The 16,887-nt window shown below is 38.4% G+C and overlaps 2 pseudogenes; both read left to right on the forward strand.

Annotated features, from left to right (window-relative positions):
- The first annotated feature begins 1,662 nt into the window (after window positions 1–1,662).
- LOC122119964 lies at window positions 1,663–3,426 on the forward strand (annotated as a pseudogene).
- Window positions 3,427–11,896: 8,470 nt separating this feature from the next.
- Window positions 11,897–12,820, forward strand: LOC122119965 (annotated as a pseudogene).
- Window positions 12,821–16,887: the final 4,067 nt, after the last annotated feature.

Raw genomic sequence — 16,887 nt, forward strand, 5'->3', positions numbered from 1 at the left:
CTTCCATACAAATAAATAAATAAATAAAAGAATTACATGGTTAGAGTTAAAAGAGACTGCACTGATGTGTCACCTGCTACATTTCTTCTCCCCTTTGTTCCTCTCTCCCAATACGAGTACTCTAGTGATTTAATTATCCGTTCTTCTTGACTGCAGTTTTCAAACACCCTTTTTTTATTTGTTTAGGATGTTGTCATGGTTAACTCACAGACTCAGATCTAGCAGCTAGCCACAGGAGGATTGTAAATAAACTTCAAACGTTTTTTCGATTGTGATCATGTTTACAATATATATTTGTTGACTTAACATTGGTGGCGAATGAGGTTAAAAAACATCCTCATGTTTATTGGCCTTCTGTTCTCAGAAAATAGAGAGGATGGCATTTAAAAATTTTTTTCCCTGTCAGCTTTGTGTCTGGCTCCAGGAAAACAGTATAGATAGTATTTTTTTTGTTCTATCATTGCTCTTTTGGTCTCAATCATGTGTGTGTGTGTGCATGTGTGTGTGTGGTGGGGAGGGGGTTGCTTAAAGCTATAGCACTCTACCACTTGAGCCGCAGCTCCCCATCTATCTACCAGCTGCAGGTTTTACTTTCTGCATTTGGAATGCCTTAGGTGTTAGGAGAGACCACAGGTGACCCATCTTTGCTCTCAGAGCACAAGCATTCCTTACTCAGAGAACCATCTCCCATTCCCTTCTCATCCACTTGGCAGGCCATGAGTCTCTAATCTATTTCCTTAATTTCCACTCAACAGACATTAAGAATTTTGACTTGCTTGAATCACAGTCATAGTAAACACATACAAACTTCCATCTGTGTCCTCTTTAATATAGATTACTCATCTATATTAATCGTGCCTAGTAACAAATTTCATTGTCACATTTTAAAGTTGCATAATTATTCACATTCAGCCCTCCCACTGGTTGCCTACTTCTTCCTCAAAATGCCCTCCTAATTCTGCATTTTTGTTTGGTGTCTGTTTATTGCACAATCTTCTAGTTTACATGTGTTCTTTGGCTATCTGTTTCAACTCACCTAAGGATTTCCAAGCCCATCAATTGTCCTGAAGAACAACGTGATTTCTTGGAATTTTGTCTCTGTGTGTCTCATCAAGTGTGTGTCCATCTGTATAATACATCATCATACATGTATACCACAGTGTATTGATCTGCATGGACTTTCTGTATGCATTATGCCCATTTTTGGTCCTCAGTTCCATCCAGATCTGAGCTCCTCCCAGCCCTGGAGTTCCCACCATACAGCTAGCCACTCCCTCTCTCCATACAGACCCACCTGAGCATCCACCTACCTCACTTCCCGCCGGTGACCCTCCTGTTACCTGAATAGGGAAAGACACCATGCGCTCTCTCTCCCCCATGGAAATATGACTCCTCTAATAAACCTTGTAATCTTTCTCCCGTGCCGGCCTGCCTCCACATGGTCTCCTGGGATGGATGTAAAGCCTTCCTTTCACTTTCTTTTTTTATTTTTTAGCACTTGTAAGACAATTAGGGGTTTATAGAAGCCTTGAAATTTGTAACTTTTGATCAACTGGGGTTTGAACTCTTAGCCCATTGTTGTTAGGCAAGTGCTTAAGCATTCCCAGCACATCTGCAAGCTTTTTGGCATTACTCTATTATTTAGAAAGGGCTGGTCGGACCATGAATCTCCTAGCTGTGATTATGGGAGCACATGTCACCACTTCCAGCTTATTAATTGATGTAGGGTTTTATTTATTTATTTATTTATTGCTGCCCAAGATCACCTGAAACTTCAATTATCCTAATCTCACCCTCCTGAATGTTTGACATTTATAGAAATGAGCTACTGCATTCAATACTTTAATTGATTCTTTCCTATATGTGTTTTTTCCATGAACTCTGCTGATACTCAGTCCTAAGCCACTGGAGAAAACTGAAACATGAGCAGTAAGTCCCACATATATTCCTTGCAATTGCTTTTAGAGATGGTTTGGAATTGGCTCTTTCTCTTATCTGTGTGCCTGTCATTATTTTGCCTCATATCGGAAAGAATTTACCTGAATTGCATTTTTTTCTGAAAGATTCATCTGATGAGACATGGTACAGTTGGTAAAAAGATGTATTGGACATATTTGAATGAGGAGAATTCTATCTTGGTCAGCTGCCCAGTATAAGATGACATGGTTAAAAAATAACCTTTTAAGGTTGATGCAAAGGACTTCTACCTGCGATCCTGGATACTCAGGAGGCTGAAATCTGAGGATCACAGTCCATAGCCCACCTGGGCAGAAAAATCTATGAGACTCTTATCTCCAAGAAACCACCAAAAGAGCCAGAAATGTAGGTGTGGTTCCAGGGATGGAGAACTAGCCTTGAGCACACAAGCTCAGGGACTTCCAGGTCAGTTCAAGCCCCAGGGCCAGAGACTAAACCAGGTATGAGAATGTAAAATAACTGACTTCCAGGTGAATGAGGTTGAATGTGTGTTCATCTTTGAAAGAATAAAGCTAGCAACATGGTAGGGGAAAATGACACATCATACCACAGTTTCTCCTCTTGGGCCTCTCAGAGGATCCAGAATTGCAACTTGTCCTCTTTGGGCTGTTCCTGCTTATGTATCTGATCACTGAGTTTAGAAATCTGCTCATCATCCTGGTCTCCACCTCTGACCCTTACCTCTATACCCCCCCATGTACTTCTTCCTCTCCAGCCTCTCCTTCATGGATATCTGTTTTGTCTCTAACACCATCCTCAAGGTGCTGGTGAACATCCAGACACAGAAAAAAGACATCTACACAGACTGCCTCACTCATATGTATTTATCATTTTTGCTGGAATGGATACTTTCCTATTGGCAATGATAGCCTGTGACCGCTTTGTGGCTATCTGTCACCCATTAAACTACCTGGTCATCATGAACCTTCATTTCTGTGGCCCCTTGGTCCATGTATGTTGGCCTCTCATTTTCTGCATTACACTACTCAGTATTCTACTGATGAAGCGATTAACCTTCTCTGTGGGCACTGAGATCTCCCATTTTGTGAACTAGCTCAGGTCTCAAGGTAGCCAGCTCTGATGCCCTCATCAACACCATCTGCTTGTACATATCAACTGCTTTGGTGGGGATTTTTCCTGTCATGGGGATCCTGTTCTCTTACTCTCAGATTGTTTTCACTTTAATGAAGATGTCTTCTACTGTTAGCAAGCACAGAACCTTCTCTACCTGTGGCTCTCACCTCTGTGTGGTCTCTTTGTTCTATGGGACAGGACTTGGGGTATACCTGAGTGCTGCTGTGTCCTGATCTTCTTACAAAAGTATGATGGCCTCAATGGTGTACACATGTCACCCCTATGCTGAACCCCTTCATCTACAGCCTGAGGAACAAGGATGTGAAGGGGGCTCTGGTGAGACTTCTCAGCAGAGCTGTCTCCTTTCCTTCTTAGATCCCTAACCTAAGAATTAAATAGTACTTGTGGCCCTTAAAGAACATTTTGTAAATATCTACATGCTCATTCTTTTTCTCAAATAAAAGGATATACTTTTCCTTTTTTTATTCTGAAAATACCCTTGAATTTGCATATATGTATGTGTATGTGCTTATATTTGTTTTTCTTCAACCTCTCTTTTAATCTCCTTCCCCAATTTTCCTTCCCTATATATGACCCTTAATGATTTATGTGTAGTGAAGCATTTTTAATTTTTTTTACTTTGTGTGCCATCCTGGGGCTTGAACTCAGAGCCTAGGTGCAGTCCCAGAGCATTTTTTTTTTTTTTTTTTTTTTTTTTTGCTTAAGACTAGTGCTCTTCCATTTGAGTCACAGCCACTTCCAGCTTTTTGGTGATGAATTGGAGATAAGAGTCTCACTAAATTTCTGCTGGGTCTGACTTTAAACCATGATCCTCAGAACTAACCCTCTTAAATAGTTCAGATTACAGATGTCCGCTACCACCACCTGCTGAAATCACCTTTAAGTAGTTGTTCAAAGAGGCTTCATTTCAACAGGTCTGTTTATGTGTACAATGCTTCTTGATCAGTGTCACCCCTTCTATCCTTCTCCATCTCTCCCATTCCCACCACCACCTCAATTTTCCTATACGTACATTGAGTATTATGAGTCTCCATCTGTCTGGCCCCCTTCCCTTAATCTCCCCTACAATAACTTGTACATGTGTTCTGATATCTCTGATTGGAAATTCACAGCACAAATCACATCAAATGTTCCCAGGAATTGCTCAAAACTTATCCTGTTGAATCTTAAACATTTTTTTTCTTCAGGATAAGATGGGTTAGCTTCATGTTCTTACAGAGAGAACAGGAATGAAATTGAGCATTCAATAGTGAACAAAAAATTTTTTCTCTCAAATTCAGATTCTACTGACTCTCTTAAATGTATGTTTTTATTGTGTGGTGAGAACTTTTTAATGGAATTATTTCTCTTATTCACAGTTTTCTGAAAAGGAGAGATTGTAAGGAAACTGAGTCATGGGGGTATCAGGATAAAAAAAAGGGCAGAAAGCGAACTCAACACATCAACAGGTTTTATTCAGGAATGGAACCTGGGAAGAACAACTAAGTCTCCTTTAGGATGTCTGAAGGCAAAATGGCACTTCCCCCCACCCCCCTTACATCTAGGGCATTTTAAAGATGAGGCAGAAAGAATGAAGTCAGGTAGAGAGATGGCAATGGGATGAGGTAGAGGCAGCATGGGTGAGCAATGTTATTTTGACTGAGGAGTTTCAAGGTTTCAAAAACATTCATCGGGGGCATTGACATTCATCGGGGGCATTGTCATTCATTGGGGCATTGTCATTAGATGTGGCCTTGGTCTCAGTCTCTCTTTCAAGACTACTGGTGCATTTGTTCAAAGGGAAAGGGAAGGGAAATGATTCTATGTGGTCTGCAGCTGAAATAAGGATACTGGGTCTAAATAACAATGTCTTGTCCCCACTGCCATCCTAGCATCTTAGTTGGAAGTTGGGGGCATTTCATCCAGTTCTGAATTTCAGATGCCTCGTGTTTTTAGTCCCAAGAAATTGCAGTTCCAGAGAATATGCAAATGTGTCATGCTGTTTAGCCACAAGGAAAATTTTGGTGTTGAGATTGTTCCCCTAAATGGTTTGCTTTGCTTACCCCTGATTGTTCTCCACACCGATCAGGTGGCTTTTACCTTTATAAGCTTTGTGCTAGCTACACTCAGTGCTGCAGGTCTTTGGGAAAGGAGGCCACCTGCAGTCTCTGGCTTTCTCATAAAGACTCCCAACGTGACCCCTCAAAATGTGCCTTCTCTGTATTTTGCGATTCAATTCCCATATAGCATAAAGAGGACAGTCCTAAGATATGGCTGGTTGGTGGTGGGGGAGGTGAGTTCTTAAGGTTAAATCATCCTTCATTAGAGATTTGGATTCAGATTCAGAATTGTCTGGCCCTTGATACTGAACACAAGCTTTGAAAATCCCATGTAGATTTGCAAACGAATTCAAGAGCCCCATTGCTCCTCATGACAACAGTAAATGAAGATATATTGATTTCCTGAAAGATATTGATCTGGTGTGATATGTATTTATACATAATTATATAACATATAATATATTATATATAATATGTGTACATAATATATAAGATACTATATATTATATGTAGAATATATTATATATTATATATGTAGTGTATAATATAATCATTGTATATAATATATAATCATTATATAATATGTAATATTATAATATATATAGCTGGGAAGGCAGAGCAGACTCCTCCCTCCTCTTGGCTTTCTGCCTAGTACCTGTATTACCTAGGTAACTGGCACACAGGGAAACAGATACCTCCCCCTCTTTCAAGGTTATATCCTAGACCACCCCTGATCAAGCCTTTCATTGGACCTGGGGATGGTCCCAGGCTCTGAGGTTACATCTGGATAGAGTGTATCCACACTTTTCCCCCACCAGGCCAGACGTCTTCCTGTCCCTGGCCTAGTTAAGTCCTACCCCGAGAGTAGCTTAGCTCTTTCTGCCTTGTGCAACCTCTATCATGTAGGGCGGGACAGGCAATTCAGAAATAGAACTTCTCTTCCTACCTGAATACTGCATGGTGTCTCTTTATCTGCAACCTAATTAAACCTATTTAATTTACCTTACACACATAACTTGAGAAAAAAAAACTCAAAATACTCTTTGAAAATGGACCTGGGAGGGGGAATTCAATGGGAAGTTGGTGGCAGGAGCAAATCTGTTCAAAGTGCACTGTGTACATGTATGGAAATACCACAGTGTCACCACTGCATATTAAAAAGGTAAGAAGACTGAAAAATAAAAAGTAGACAAAAAATTTTTAAGTTTGTGTGACTCTTCTTCCAGTTAACCATCACAAGGCTGCAAGTAGAGCTGTGTCTCATGTGGTAGAGTGCTAGACTTGAGCCAAAAAGCTCAGGAGCAATACCTAGGCACTGAGTTCAAGCCAGAGGGCCCTCATACAAAAACAAAATTAAACTATCACTTCATTAGGATACAGAATTTCCTGGGTGAAGATTCCAAGGATTTTAATTTTTAATATAAAAACCCAATGCATATACTCATGTTTATTGTGACAATGTTAGCAATAGCCAACTTGTAGAAAAAATTCAGATGTCTGTTAACAGATGCACACATAAAAACATTTGATATTATACACAATGAAGTATTATTTATTCCAACAGAAAAATAACATTGTGTCATGTATAGAAAACATGGATTGAACTATAGACCCTCAGATTAAGTGAAATAATACAAGTTCAGAAACATTAATATAGGATGAGAAAACCTAGGCTTATACAAAAATGAGAGCTCATTTTTTTTGCAGTGAATTAAAAAGAGAATTTCTTCTCTCCTCCATAACATTTAGGATGATGAATAATTCTCTATATTTCCAGAGATTCTTCAGGAGACTTGCCATGGATCAATGAAAGCTGGATTTTATCTCTTTGAGAAACAATTATGCCTTCATGAGATTTCTTGTGAATAAAGAAAAAAGAACTAAATTCTCTTTTGACAGAATAAATCTATTAATTCCTATTTCTGTTTAAATGAATCGGAATTTGGTTAATTTTTTTCCATACTGAAATCTTCCTTTTAACTCCAGAGATAAAAAAAATTTGGAGAATAGAAAAACAACTCTATAATTAATTTAATGAAGAACTCTAGTAATCCAATCATTAACAGACTAGAAACGTTTAACAAGTCCTTGTGGACCACCCTCTGTAATTGTCTGATTCAAGGTTTCTTTAAAACCCCAGCAGGGTTCCTGAGGAGAGATTTCACAAAAACAGAGTTTCAGTTACACTTATCAGAGAGATCTGGGATATCTTTGACAAACACAAGATCAAGTGAATTTAAAAACAATAAAAGGGAAAAAAGTGAATTCTTGGCTTCAGTTCTGAAACAGAGAGAATGGGAACAAATCTAGTTTATATAGATTTTAATGTGTAGTCACTTTCTTTTTTTTTTTTTTTGCCAGTCATGGTGCCTGAACTCTGGGCCTGGGCGCTGTCCCTCAGCTCTTCAGCTCAAGGCTAGTGCTCTACCACTTGAGCCACAGCACCACTTCCAGCTTTTTCTGCTTATGTGGTGCTGAGGAATCAAACCCAGGGCCTCATGCATGCAAGGCAAGCACTCTACCACTGAGCTACCTTCCAGCCCCTGTAGTTACTTTCTTTAGAATAAAAAGTACTAATTTTACAAATCTGTGTGTTTTTTCCTCTCAGCCTTTTGTTTTGCTTTAATCATCATACTCTGGAATCTAGACCAGCTTTCCTCACAAGGTATATTCTGTACTCTTCGAATCTAATTCACTTTTTCTTATACATTGACATTTTCCTTTGTTTCCTGTCTTCAATTATCTTCTTCTTAACTATGCACATTGCTATTTCCTTTTCTTCTTGTTAGCAGCCCTTATAAATTTTCCAGATCAAAAAGAAAATCACTTGCCCATGTACCTGTGGCTCATACCTATAATCCTAACTACTTAGTAGACTGTAATCTAAGGATCACAGTTAACCACCTAAAAGACAGAAACAGAACTGTGGCTCAAGTGGTAGAGCACTAGCCTTCAGTGAAAACTCTCAAGGACAACACCTAGGTCCTGAGTTGAGGCCCAAGACTAGCAGAAAATATAATCATCAACGTCACCTAATTTGTAGAGGAGACTGAATTGATCTGCTTATGAAATTTACCTTATTTGTGTATATTAACTTCTACAAAATGAGGGGTTTAGTCCTGACCCTTCTTTTTTGGTCAGTTGTGGGGGCTTGAACTGTGGGCCTGTACATTCTCCCTGAACTCTTCAGCTCAAGGTCAGAGTTCTACCACTTGAGCCACAGCACCACTTCCAGTTTTCTGGTGGTTAATTGGAGATCAAAGGCTCACAGACTTTCCTGCCTCAGTTGGTGGCTTCAAATTTAGACCCTCAGATCTAAGCCTCTTGAGCTACCAGCACCCTGCTGTCCTGACTTTTCTATATATAGATTTTAATGTATACACCTTACTCTTATTCATATCTGCAACCCTTTCTGCTCCTCCTTACTCTCTCCTAACATAAATAGTATAGTGATTTAATTCATCTATACTGTAGATTTTGGTTTCAAGCACCCATTCTTTATTTGTTTAGGGTATTTTCATTGTTAACTCACAAGCTCAGATAGAGCTGCTAACTACAGGATTGTTAATACCCTCTTTCAACTATTTTTCTATTGTGATCATGTTTCTAATTCCTATATATTGTTTTAACATTGGTGGTAAATGAGGTTAACATCCTTATGTTATTTGTCTGCTGTTTCCAGAAAGTACAGAAGAATGAATTTTATTTAACTTACTCCTGTCAGTTTTGTGTCTTCAATCAGTAAACATGATGTTTTAATTTTTTGTTATATCATTGCCACTTAGTCTCAATTGTGTGTGTGTGTGTTTGTGTGTGTGTGTATGTATACGCGCGTGTGTGTGCACCAACACTGGGGCTTGAACTCTGGGCCTCTAGCTCTTGTTTGGCTTTTTAGCTGAAGGCTAGTGCTCTACCACTTAAGCCACAGCTGCACATCTGGCTCTTTAGTGGTGACTTTGAGGTCAGAATCTCGTGAACATTACTGCTGGGCTTGCTTTGCAACTCAAGTCTTAGATCTCAGCCTCCTGAATAACCAGGACTGCAGGCATTAGCCACCAATGCCCCCATTATTAATCCTTTTGATACTGCTGACATTTGTATTTTTCACCTCTTACCAGGTGATAGGACTCAGGTGAGTCACTGATGAAAGCAAAAGATGAGAGCAACACAAAATCTCAGACCCATACATGAGTTCAGCTTTTCTAGTTCAAGAGGCATATCAAGGTAGTGTGCCAGAAGTTTTACTGTAGGGATTTAGATTCCATCCCTCTGGCAGTGAGCTTCTACTCCCCATCACACTATTGTTTCAAAACCCTTCTGGGATCCAGCTCCCCATCTGTCAGCCAGCAGCCAATTCTGATCTCTCTTCACTTGAAATGTCTCTGGGTGCTAGGTGGGCCCACAAGTGACCCTTCTTTGCTCTCATAGCACAAGCATTCCTCGCCTAGAGAACCATTTCCCATTCCTTTTCTCACCCACTTGATTTCCTCTCAAGAGACATTAAGACTCTTAACTTGTTTCAATCACAGCCAGCGTAAACACATAGCTTATGATCTTGCATTTATGTTTTTTTAACTTGCTTATCAATGTATATTAATTGTGCCTAATAATAGTTTTCATTGTCACATTTTCACAGATGCCTACTCCTTATTTTATTCATATTCAACCTTGACTAGTTGTTATTTTATTCATATTCAGCCCTCCCACTGGTTACCTGCTTCTTCCTCCTAATTCTGCATTTTAATTTTTATTATCCATTGGTTGCACAATCTTTTAGCTCATACATGTGATCACTTACTTTCTGTGACTATAGGCTTCAACTCACATAAGGATCTCCAGACCCATCCATTGTCCTGAAGAATGACATGATTTCTTGTAATTTGGTGTTGTCTTGTCAGGTGTGTATCTGCCTGCAACATCAGGTATATATACCACATTTTATCAATTCACATGGACGTTCATTTTTTAATGATGTAAGATGATTTGGGATTTATAGAAGCCTTGGAAATTTTTTCATACTTTGTCTTAGTACAATGTAATAAAGTAACACCTTATTTCCAATAGATCGAGCAAAATTAATATAGTTCATTGGGCAGTTATTTAGTGATAGGGGGTGTTACATCCAGTTTTCATCACTCTGCTCTTCCATGATACTTTCTATTTGGGCACTGAATTTAGGTTTGACTTCTCACACAAAATAAAAACAAGACCCCTGACTTTATAAATACCAGTCAGCCCTTCAAGTCTTCTAATCGAAGTTGGAACAGAAGATACATTACCATTCCTTCTAAAAATTGTGCAGTTCAGGACAATAAGCATATTTTGAACTCTTTCTCTGTGAGTCCTTGTGTTAAATATTGTCATTTGATTGGACTATCTGTATTACTTATATCCCTCACATTCAACTGCTGGTATTTTGACAATAATCAAACAATGGTCACAGTTCTAATCCCTTCCATACAGGCCTGAGACATATGCAAGGTGTTCAAAAAATAATTGCTGGTCATTTGCTTGTTTCTTTGTTGCAAGTTGGAGCTCTTTCAGAGCTGTGCAAGAAGGGCTGACCTCAGACTGCGGTTGACCTCAGACTTCCTCCCATGTGCAGTCATCGAACTCATTTTTCTGAAGAACAGAACAAAAAAAGACAGGTTACGATAGATGGTAAAGGAAGAGAAAGTCAGGTGAATAAAAATGCTCACTCAAAGAATAGACTTTGATTTCTGAATTTTGAGATCAATCTGCATAAAGAAGTTGATACATATTAAAATCCAAAGATAAATTCCTAATACTAAAAATATCCAAAAATGACCAATATTAAGCCTTGGAATTTTTAGTCTAGGGGTTGAACTCTTACTTCATCCTTGCTAGGCAAGTGTGTAAGCATTCAAGGCACATCTCCAAACCTTTTGCTTTTAGGTTACTATTCAACTAAGGACTTGCACTTTTCCTCCAGTCTAGCCTCACACCATGAACCTCCTAGCCATAGCACCACTCCCAGCTTATTAATTGAGAGGGTCTCACTATGTGTGTATTGATTGATTGATTGATTGATTGATTGATTGATTCCCAGGCTGGCCTAGTACTTCAATTTTCCCTACTTCTGTCTCCTGAGTATCAGAGATAATAAGCATGAGCTAACTCATCAGGTAAGCCTTTGATGCTTAAATTGATTCTATCAAACATATCTTTTATCCACAAACCCTGCTGATTTAACTCAGTTCATAGACACTGAAGAACACTGACAAATGAGCAGAAGTCTCACATACATTCTCTGTGATTGCTTTTAGGAATGTTTGGGAATTGGTTCTATCTCTTATCAGTGTGCTTGTTATTATTTTAGATCCTATTAGTAGGAATTCACCAGGACAACATTTTCCTGAAATTTTCATCTGATGAGAAACGGTGCAGTTGTTTGAAAGATGTTTGAATGAGGAGAGTTCTATCTTGGATAAGTGCTAGTGTAAGATGACACAGTTAAAAAACAACATTTTAAGCAAGTCACAAAGGACCCAGGCCTGTAATACTATATACTCAAGAGGCTGATATCTGAGGAGGGCAATCCAAAGCCCACCTGGACAGGAAGTCTGTTAGACTCTCATCTCCAAGTAACCACCAAAAGAGCCAAAAAAAATCTCAGGATCAGCACCCAGTCTCTGAGGTCAAGCCCCAGAAGCAACGCACGCACACAGATACTGACCCAGGGGTAAGAATGTGAAATTCTTGTCTGAGTAGCAGGAGATTGAGTCACAATGTGTGTTTGTCTCTGAAGGAGAAAAGCCAGTGCCATGGAAGAAGAAAATCACACATCAGTAGTACAATTCCTGTTTCTGGGCTTCTCAAATGACCCTAAACTATAGCCAGTCCTCTTTGGGCTGTTCCTGTCCATGTACCTGGTTATTGTGCTTGGAAATCTGCTCATCATCCAGCCCATCAGCTCTGACCCTCACCTCCACCCCCCTATGTACTTCTTCCTCTCGATCCTCTCCTTAGCTGACATTGGCTTCACCTCCACCACTATCCCCAAGTGAATATCCAGACACAGAAAAAAGACATCTCCTACTCAGGTTGCCTTACTCAGATGTATTTCTATATGATTTTTGGTGGGATGGATAATTTCCTATTAGCAGTGATGGCCTTTGTGGCCATCTGTCACCCGTTAAACTACTAGGTCATCATGAACCCTCACTTCTATGGCCTCCTGGTCCTCATGTCTTTGATCATCATGTTATGTGTTTCAGTGTTCCATGTCCTACTGATGAATCGACTGACCTTCTCCATAGGCACCATGATCCCCCATTTCTTCTGTGAATTAGCTCAGGTTCTCAAGTTGGCCAGCTCTGCTAACCTCATTGACACCATCTGTATGTATCTGACAGCTGCTTTAGTCAGGGGGCCTTTTGTCATTGGGATTATCTTCTCTTACTGTCAGATTCTCTCCTCTTTAATGAAGATGTCCTCTGCTGCTAGCAAGTACAAAGCCTTCTCCACCGTGGCTCTCACTTCTGTGTGGTCTCCTTGTTCTACAGGACAGGGTTTGGGGTGTACCTCAGTTCTGCTGTGCCTCATTCATCTCAATAAAGATCTGTGGTCTTGTAATGTACATGGTGGTCACTCCCATGCTGAACCCCTTCATATACAGCCTGAGGAACAAGGATATGAAAGGGGCCCTGAAGAGACTCCTCAGCAGATCCGTTTCTTGTCCTTTCTAGACTCCTGACCAGAATTCAGTGGAAATTGGGCCCTTAATTCACATTTGGAAATTACTTTAAGTTCTCTCTTTTGTGTCAAGAAGGGTATACTTCTGCATTTTTTCCTACTCTAAAAACACCTTTGAATTTGTTTATATATGTAATTCTGTTTCTCTTCAGTCTCTCTTCCTCTCTCTTTCTTTCTCTATTTTTCTTTCCTGTCCATAGCACTTGAAGCTTTATGGATGGTGAGGTATTTTAAAAAACTTTTTAAATTATCTTTTTGTGTATGTGCCATCCTTGAGCTTTAATTCAGGGCTTCAGTGCTGTACCTGAGTTCTTTTGGCTCAAGGCTCTAACACTGGAGCCACAGCTCCAGTTCCAGCTTTTGGTGATTCACTAGAGGTAAGAGTCTCACAGGCATTCCTGCTTGAGCTGGATTTGAACCATGATTTTCAGATCTCAACCCCACCAATTATCTAGTTTGACAGATGTGAGGCACCAGTAGAGAAATGTCTCATCATCCTTTTATGCAATTTGTTTACTTACTGAGTTTTTCAGCTTCCATATATTCTAGATATGCACCAATCATCCTATGTATACTACTCTGGTATATTGCTTATTCTGTTGTATGGAAGCCTTTTATTACTCAAAATAATCACCTATCTCTACTTGTGCCTTCTTTCTGTACATTTTTTGGCCAATAAAATCATATCTCAAATGAATATCATGTTTTCTCCTGTTTCTTTCTCTCTCTCTCTCTCTCTCTCTCTCTCTGTGTGTGTGTGTGTGTGTGTGTGTGTCCTGAGCTTCTTTTGTTTCAAGGTAGTGCTCTACTACTTGAGCCACAGCTCCGCTTCTGGCTTTTTTTTGGTAATTTATTGAAGATAACAGTTTCACAGATGTTCCTTTCCTAGTTGGCTTCGAACTGTGATCCTCAAATCTCAGCTTCCTGAGTAGTCAGGATTACAGCCATGAGCCATGTGCCTGGCTTCCTTCTACTATTTTACAAGGTCAGAACTTACATTTAAGTTTTTAAAGGTCAACTTTGAGCTGATGTATATGTATGGTGTGAAATAAAGATCTAGTTCCATTCTTCAGATGTAGACAAGTATTTTTACAGTGCTATTTTCTGAAACAGTTGCATCTTAATTGTGCTATTTTTTTGGCATCTTTATCAAAACTCAATTGGACAAAAAAAACACTGCAAAATGAAGAGCCATGAAACTAGAAGAAGGAAATCTAGAGGGGGCACTAATCCCTAGAGGAAAGAGAACAAGGAGAGTGATAGAGGGGTGAAATTGATGGGAATATAGTGAAAACATGAAATCAAGTGTTGCTAAATCTTCTGGGATTGAAACTTGGGAATCAAAATTCCAGTTAATTGATTCCACAGGCAAAATAATTTTGTCCACTGAACTCTGCTGGCCATCACAGCATTCTGGAGCCATCACCTTCTCTGTTCACTGCTGACATGATCATCCTCACTCTTAGCTTTTCCCTCACATCAACTTCAAGCCCAACTCTCTATGATCTTTCATGTCTAGGGCCTGTCATCTGTGGATGTACCTGACTCCGTATCTCAGGAATCCCGTTCAAAATTCTCAGAACAGAGAACCTCATTGGCCCTAATGGGTCTTTGGTATTTGATCAGTAGATTGGCTGATGGGTATTAAAACTGCTGGTGTCCAAGCACCAGTAGCTCATGCCTGTAATTCTATCTACTCAGAGGTTGAGATAGGAAGACTGTAAACCTGGGTAGAAAAGTCTGTGAGATTCTTATGTCCAATGAACCAACAAAAAAGCCAAAAGTGGAGCTGTAGCCTAAGTGGTAGAAACACCAGCCATGAGCAAATTGAAGCTCTGGGACAGCACCCAGGCCCTGAGTTCCATTCTTCTCCTCCCCCCAAAAATGCAAGCATATACCGCTTGATAAAATGTAAAATAACTATTGAAGGAATCTCAGAAAATGTCCAAAAAAAATTGGAGAGAAGGCCAGGCATAGAGACTTATGCTTGCACTATCTATATCTCTTGTTAATTAATGATACCTCTGGAGAGCATTTTTAGTTCATTAGATTCATTCCCATATATTTCATTAAAAATGACCTACCTCATAACCCTGTACTTCCTTCCTGATAAATCCCAGTTTTAAAAGAGTTGAGCTAAACTTGATATTTTTTGTTCATACAAGGAATTTCTACTTTTACTGCAATATTCCCCCTTCAAACTGCAAAGAGTTTATTCATACCCAAACTTAGTATAGAATCCTGTATTTTTAAAGCACTTAATTGTTCTATAACTAAACCAATGGGCATATCACGCTTTTTTTCCCCCTTTATGTTGTTTGTGGAGCTTGAACTCTGCACCTGGGTGTTCTCCCTGAGCTCTTCAGCTCAAGGCAAGGGAGTGCCCTACCAGTTGAGCCACAGCACCACTTCCGGTTTTTTCTGGTGGATAATTGGAGAGAAGAGTCTCATGGACTTTTTTTTCTTAATATATATATATTTTATTGTAAAGATACTGTACAGAGGGCTTACAGTTATATGAGCAAGGTAATGAATCCATTTCCTATCGAGCATTGTACACCCTCCTTTATTTTTCCCATACCATCCCTTTCCTCCCCACCTCCCCAACTCCTCCCTCCCCTCTCCTACCCCCAACCCCACCCCATCCTCATCCCTGCAAAGTTGTAAAGTTTGTTTTCAACATACTCATGGACTTTCCTGTTGGGGCTGGCTTTAAACTGTGATCTTCAGATCTCAGCCTCCTGAGTACCTAGGATTATAGGCATGAGCCACGGGTACTGGGCTGACATCATGCTTTTCAATACCTTCAATTTTGGATATGATTAAATGATATGACTTCCAGAACTAAGGCGGTTGGAGAATTTGGTAGCAGAAAATCACCCCCAGGGACAAATTTCTATCTTTAAAAATAAATATATATACTCACACATATGTATAAATGTGTATATATCTATAAATATTCTCTCCATATTTAGAGACAATATATAGAAATGGTAATAACTCTGTACAACACCTTAATAATAACAATAATATATCTAGGTAGAATATAGATATATACATAAGAAAAGAACAAATTATATTGTAAAATTATATATAAAGGTAAATAACAATCACAATAATATATAGTTTAATATAGACTATATAAATATGTTTATGTATTTATTTATATATTATATAAACATATATAGCATAAATAAACATATATTTATGTTATACATATAATATGTTTCTATAAACATAATATATATAAGTATTTATATATACTTATATTTATATATATGCTTTCTATATTAGAGAACTTATATATATATATATATAAATGGTAACCCCTCTGTACAAAACCTTAATAATAAAAATAAAATTCTATTCTATATATAGTATATATTGTATATATTATATAATATATATGATAAATATAATAAATTAAAAAATATATAAAATAAAAATATAAAATAAATAAATATACAAATACAATAATAATATATATTCTCTATATAACAGAAAATATATATTCTCTATATAGCATAGAGAATATAGAGAGAATAAAATTGCAAGGTCTATATAGTATATAAAGAATATAGAGACTATATAATTTTATATGTATTGCTATTATTGTTATTGTTTTCTCTATATTTTATTATATGTTATTGTTTTATCATTGATATAATTCCATATATATTCTACACATATTCTTCATATAGATGTATAGAATAAATATAATTTTGTTATTATTATTAAGGTGTTGTACAGAGGGGTTACCATTTTGTAAGTCAGATGAGTACATTTCTTTTATTTTCTTTTTTATGTTTAAAATTTATTGTAACAATGATGTACAGAGGAGTTATAGTTATGTAAGTTAGGTAATGAGTACATTTCTTTTGTAACAATAACACTCCCTCTCTCTTCTTCTGGGCAATGTCACCTCTTCCCTTGCTTTCTCCAAGTTTCTACCTCTTGTCTGTGCCCACAAGTTGCGTAGTTTATAGTCTAGTGAATACCATGCCTGCATTTGTTCACCCTTCCTACCTCCATTTCTGTGCTTTCCTTTTTCCTCTCTCAA

The sequence above is a fragment of the Dipodomys spectabilis genome, unplaced genomic scaffold (genome assembly GCF_019054845.1).
Source record: "Dipodomys spectabilis isolate Male_0828 unplaced genomic scaffold, ASM1905484v1 ptg000173l, whole genome shotgun sequence".
Taxonomy (NCBI): Eukaryota; Metazoa; Chordata; class Mammalia; order Rodentia; family Heteromyidae; genus Dipodomys; species Dipodomys spectabilis.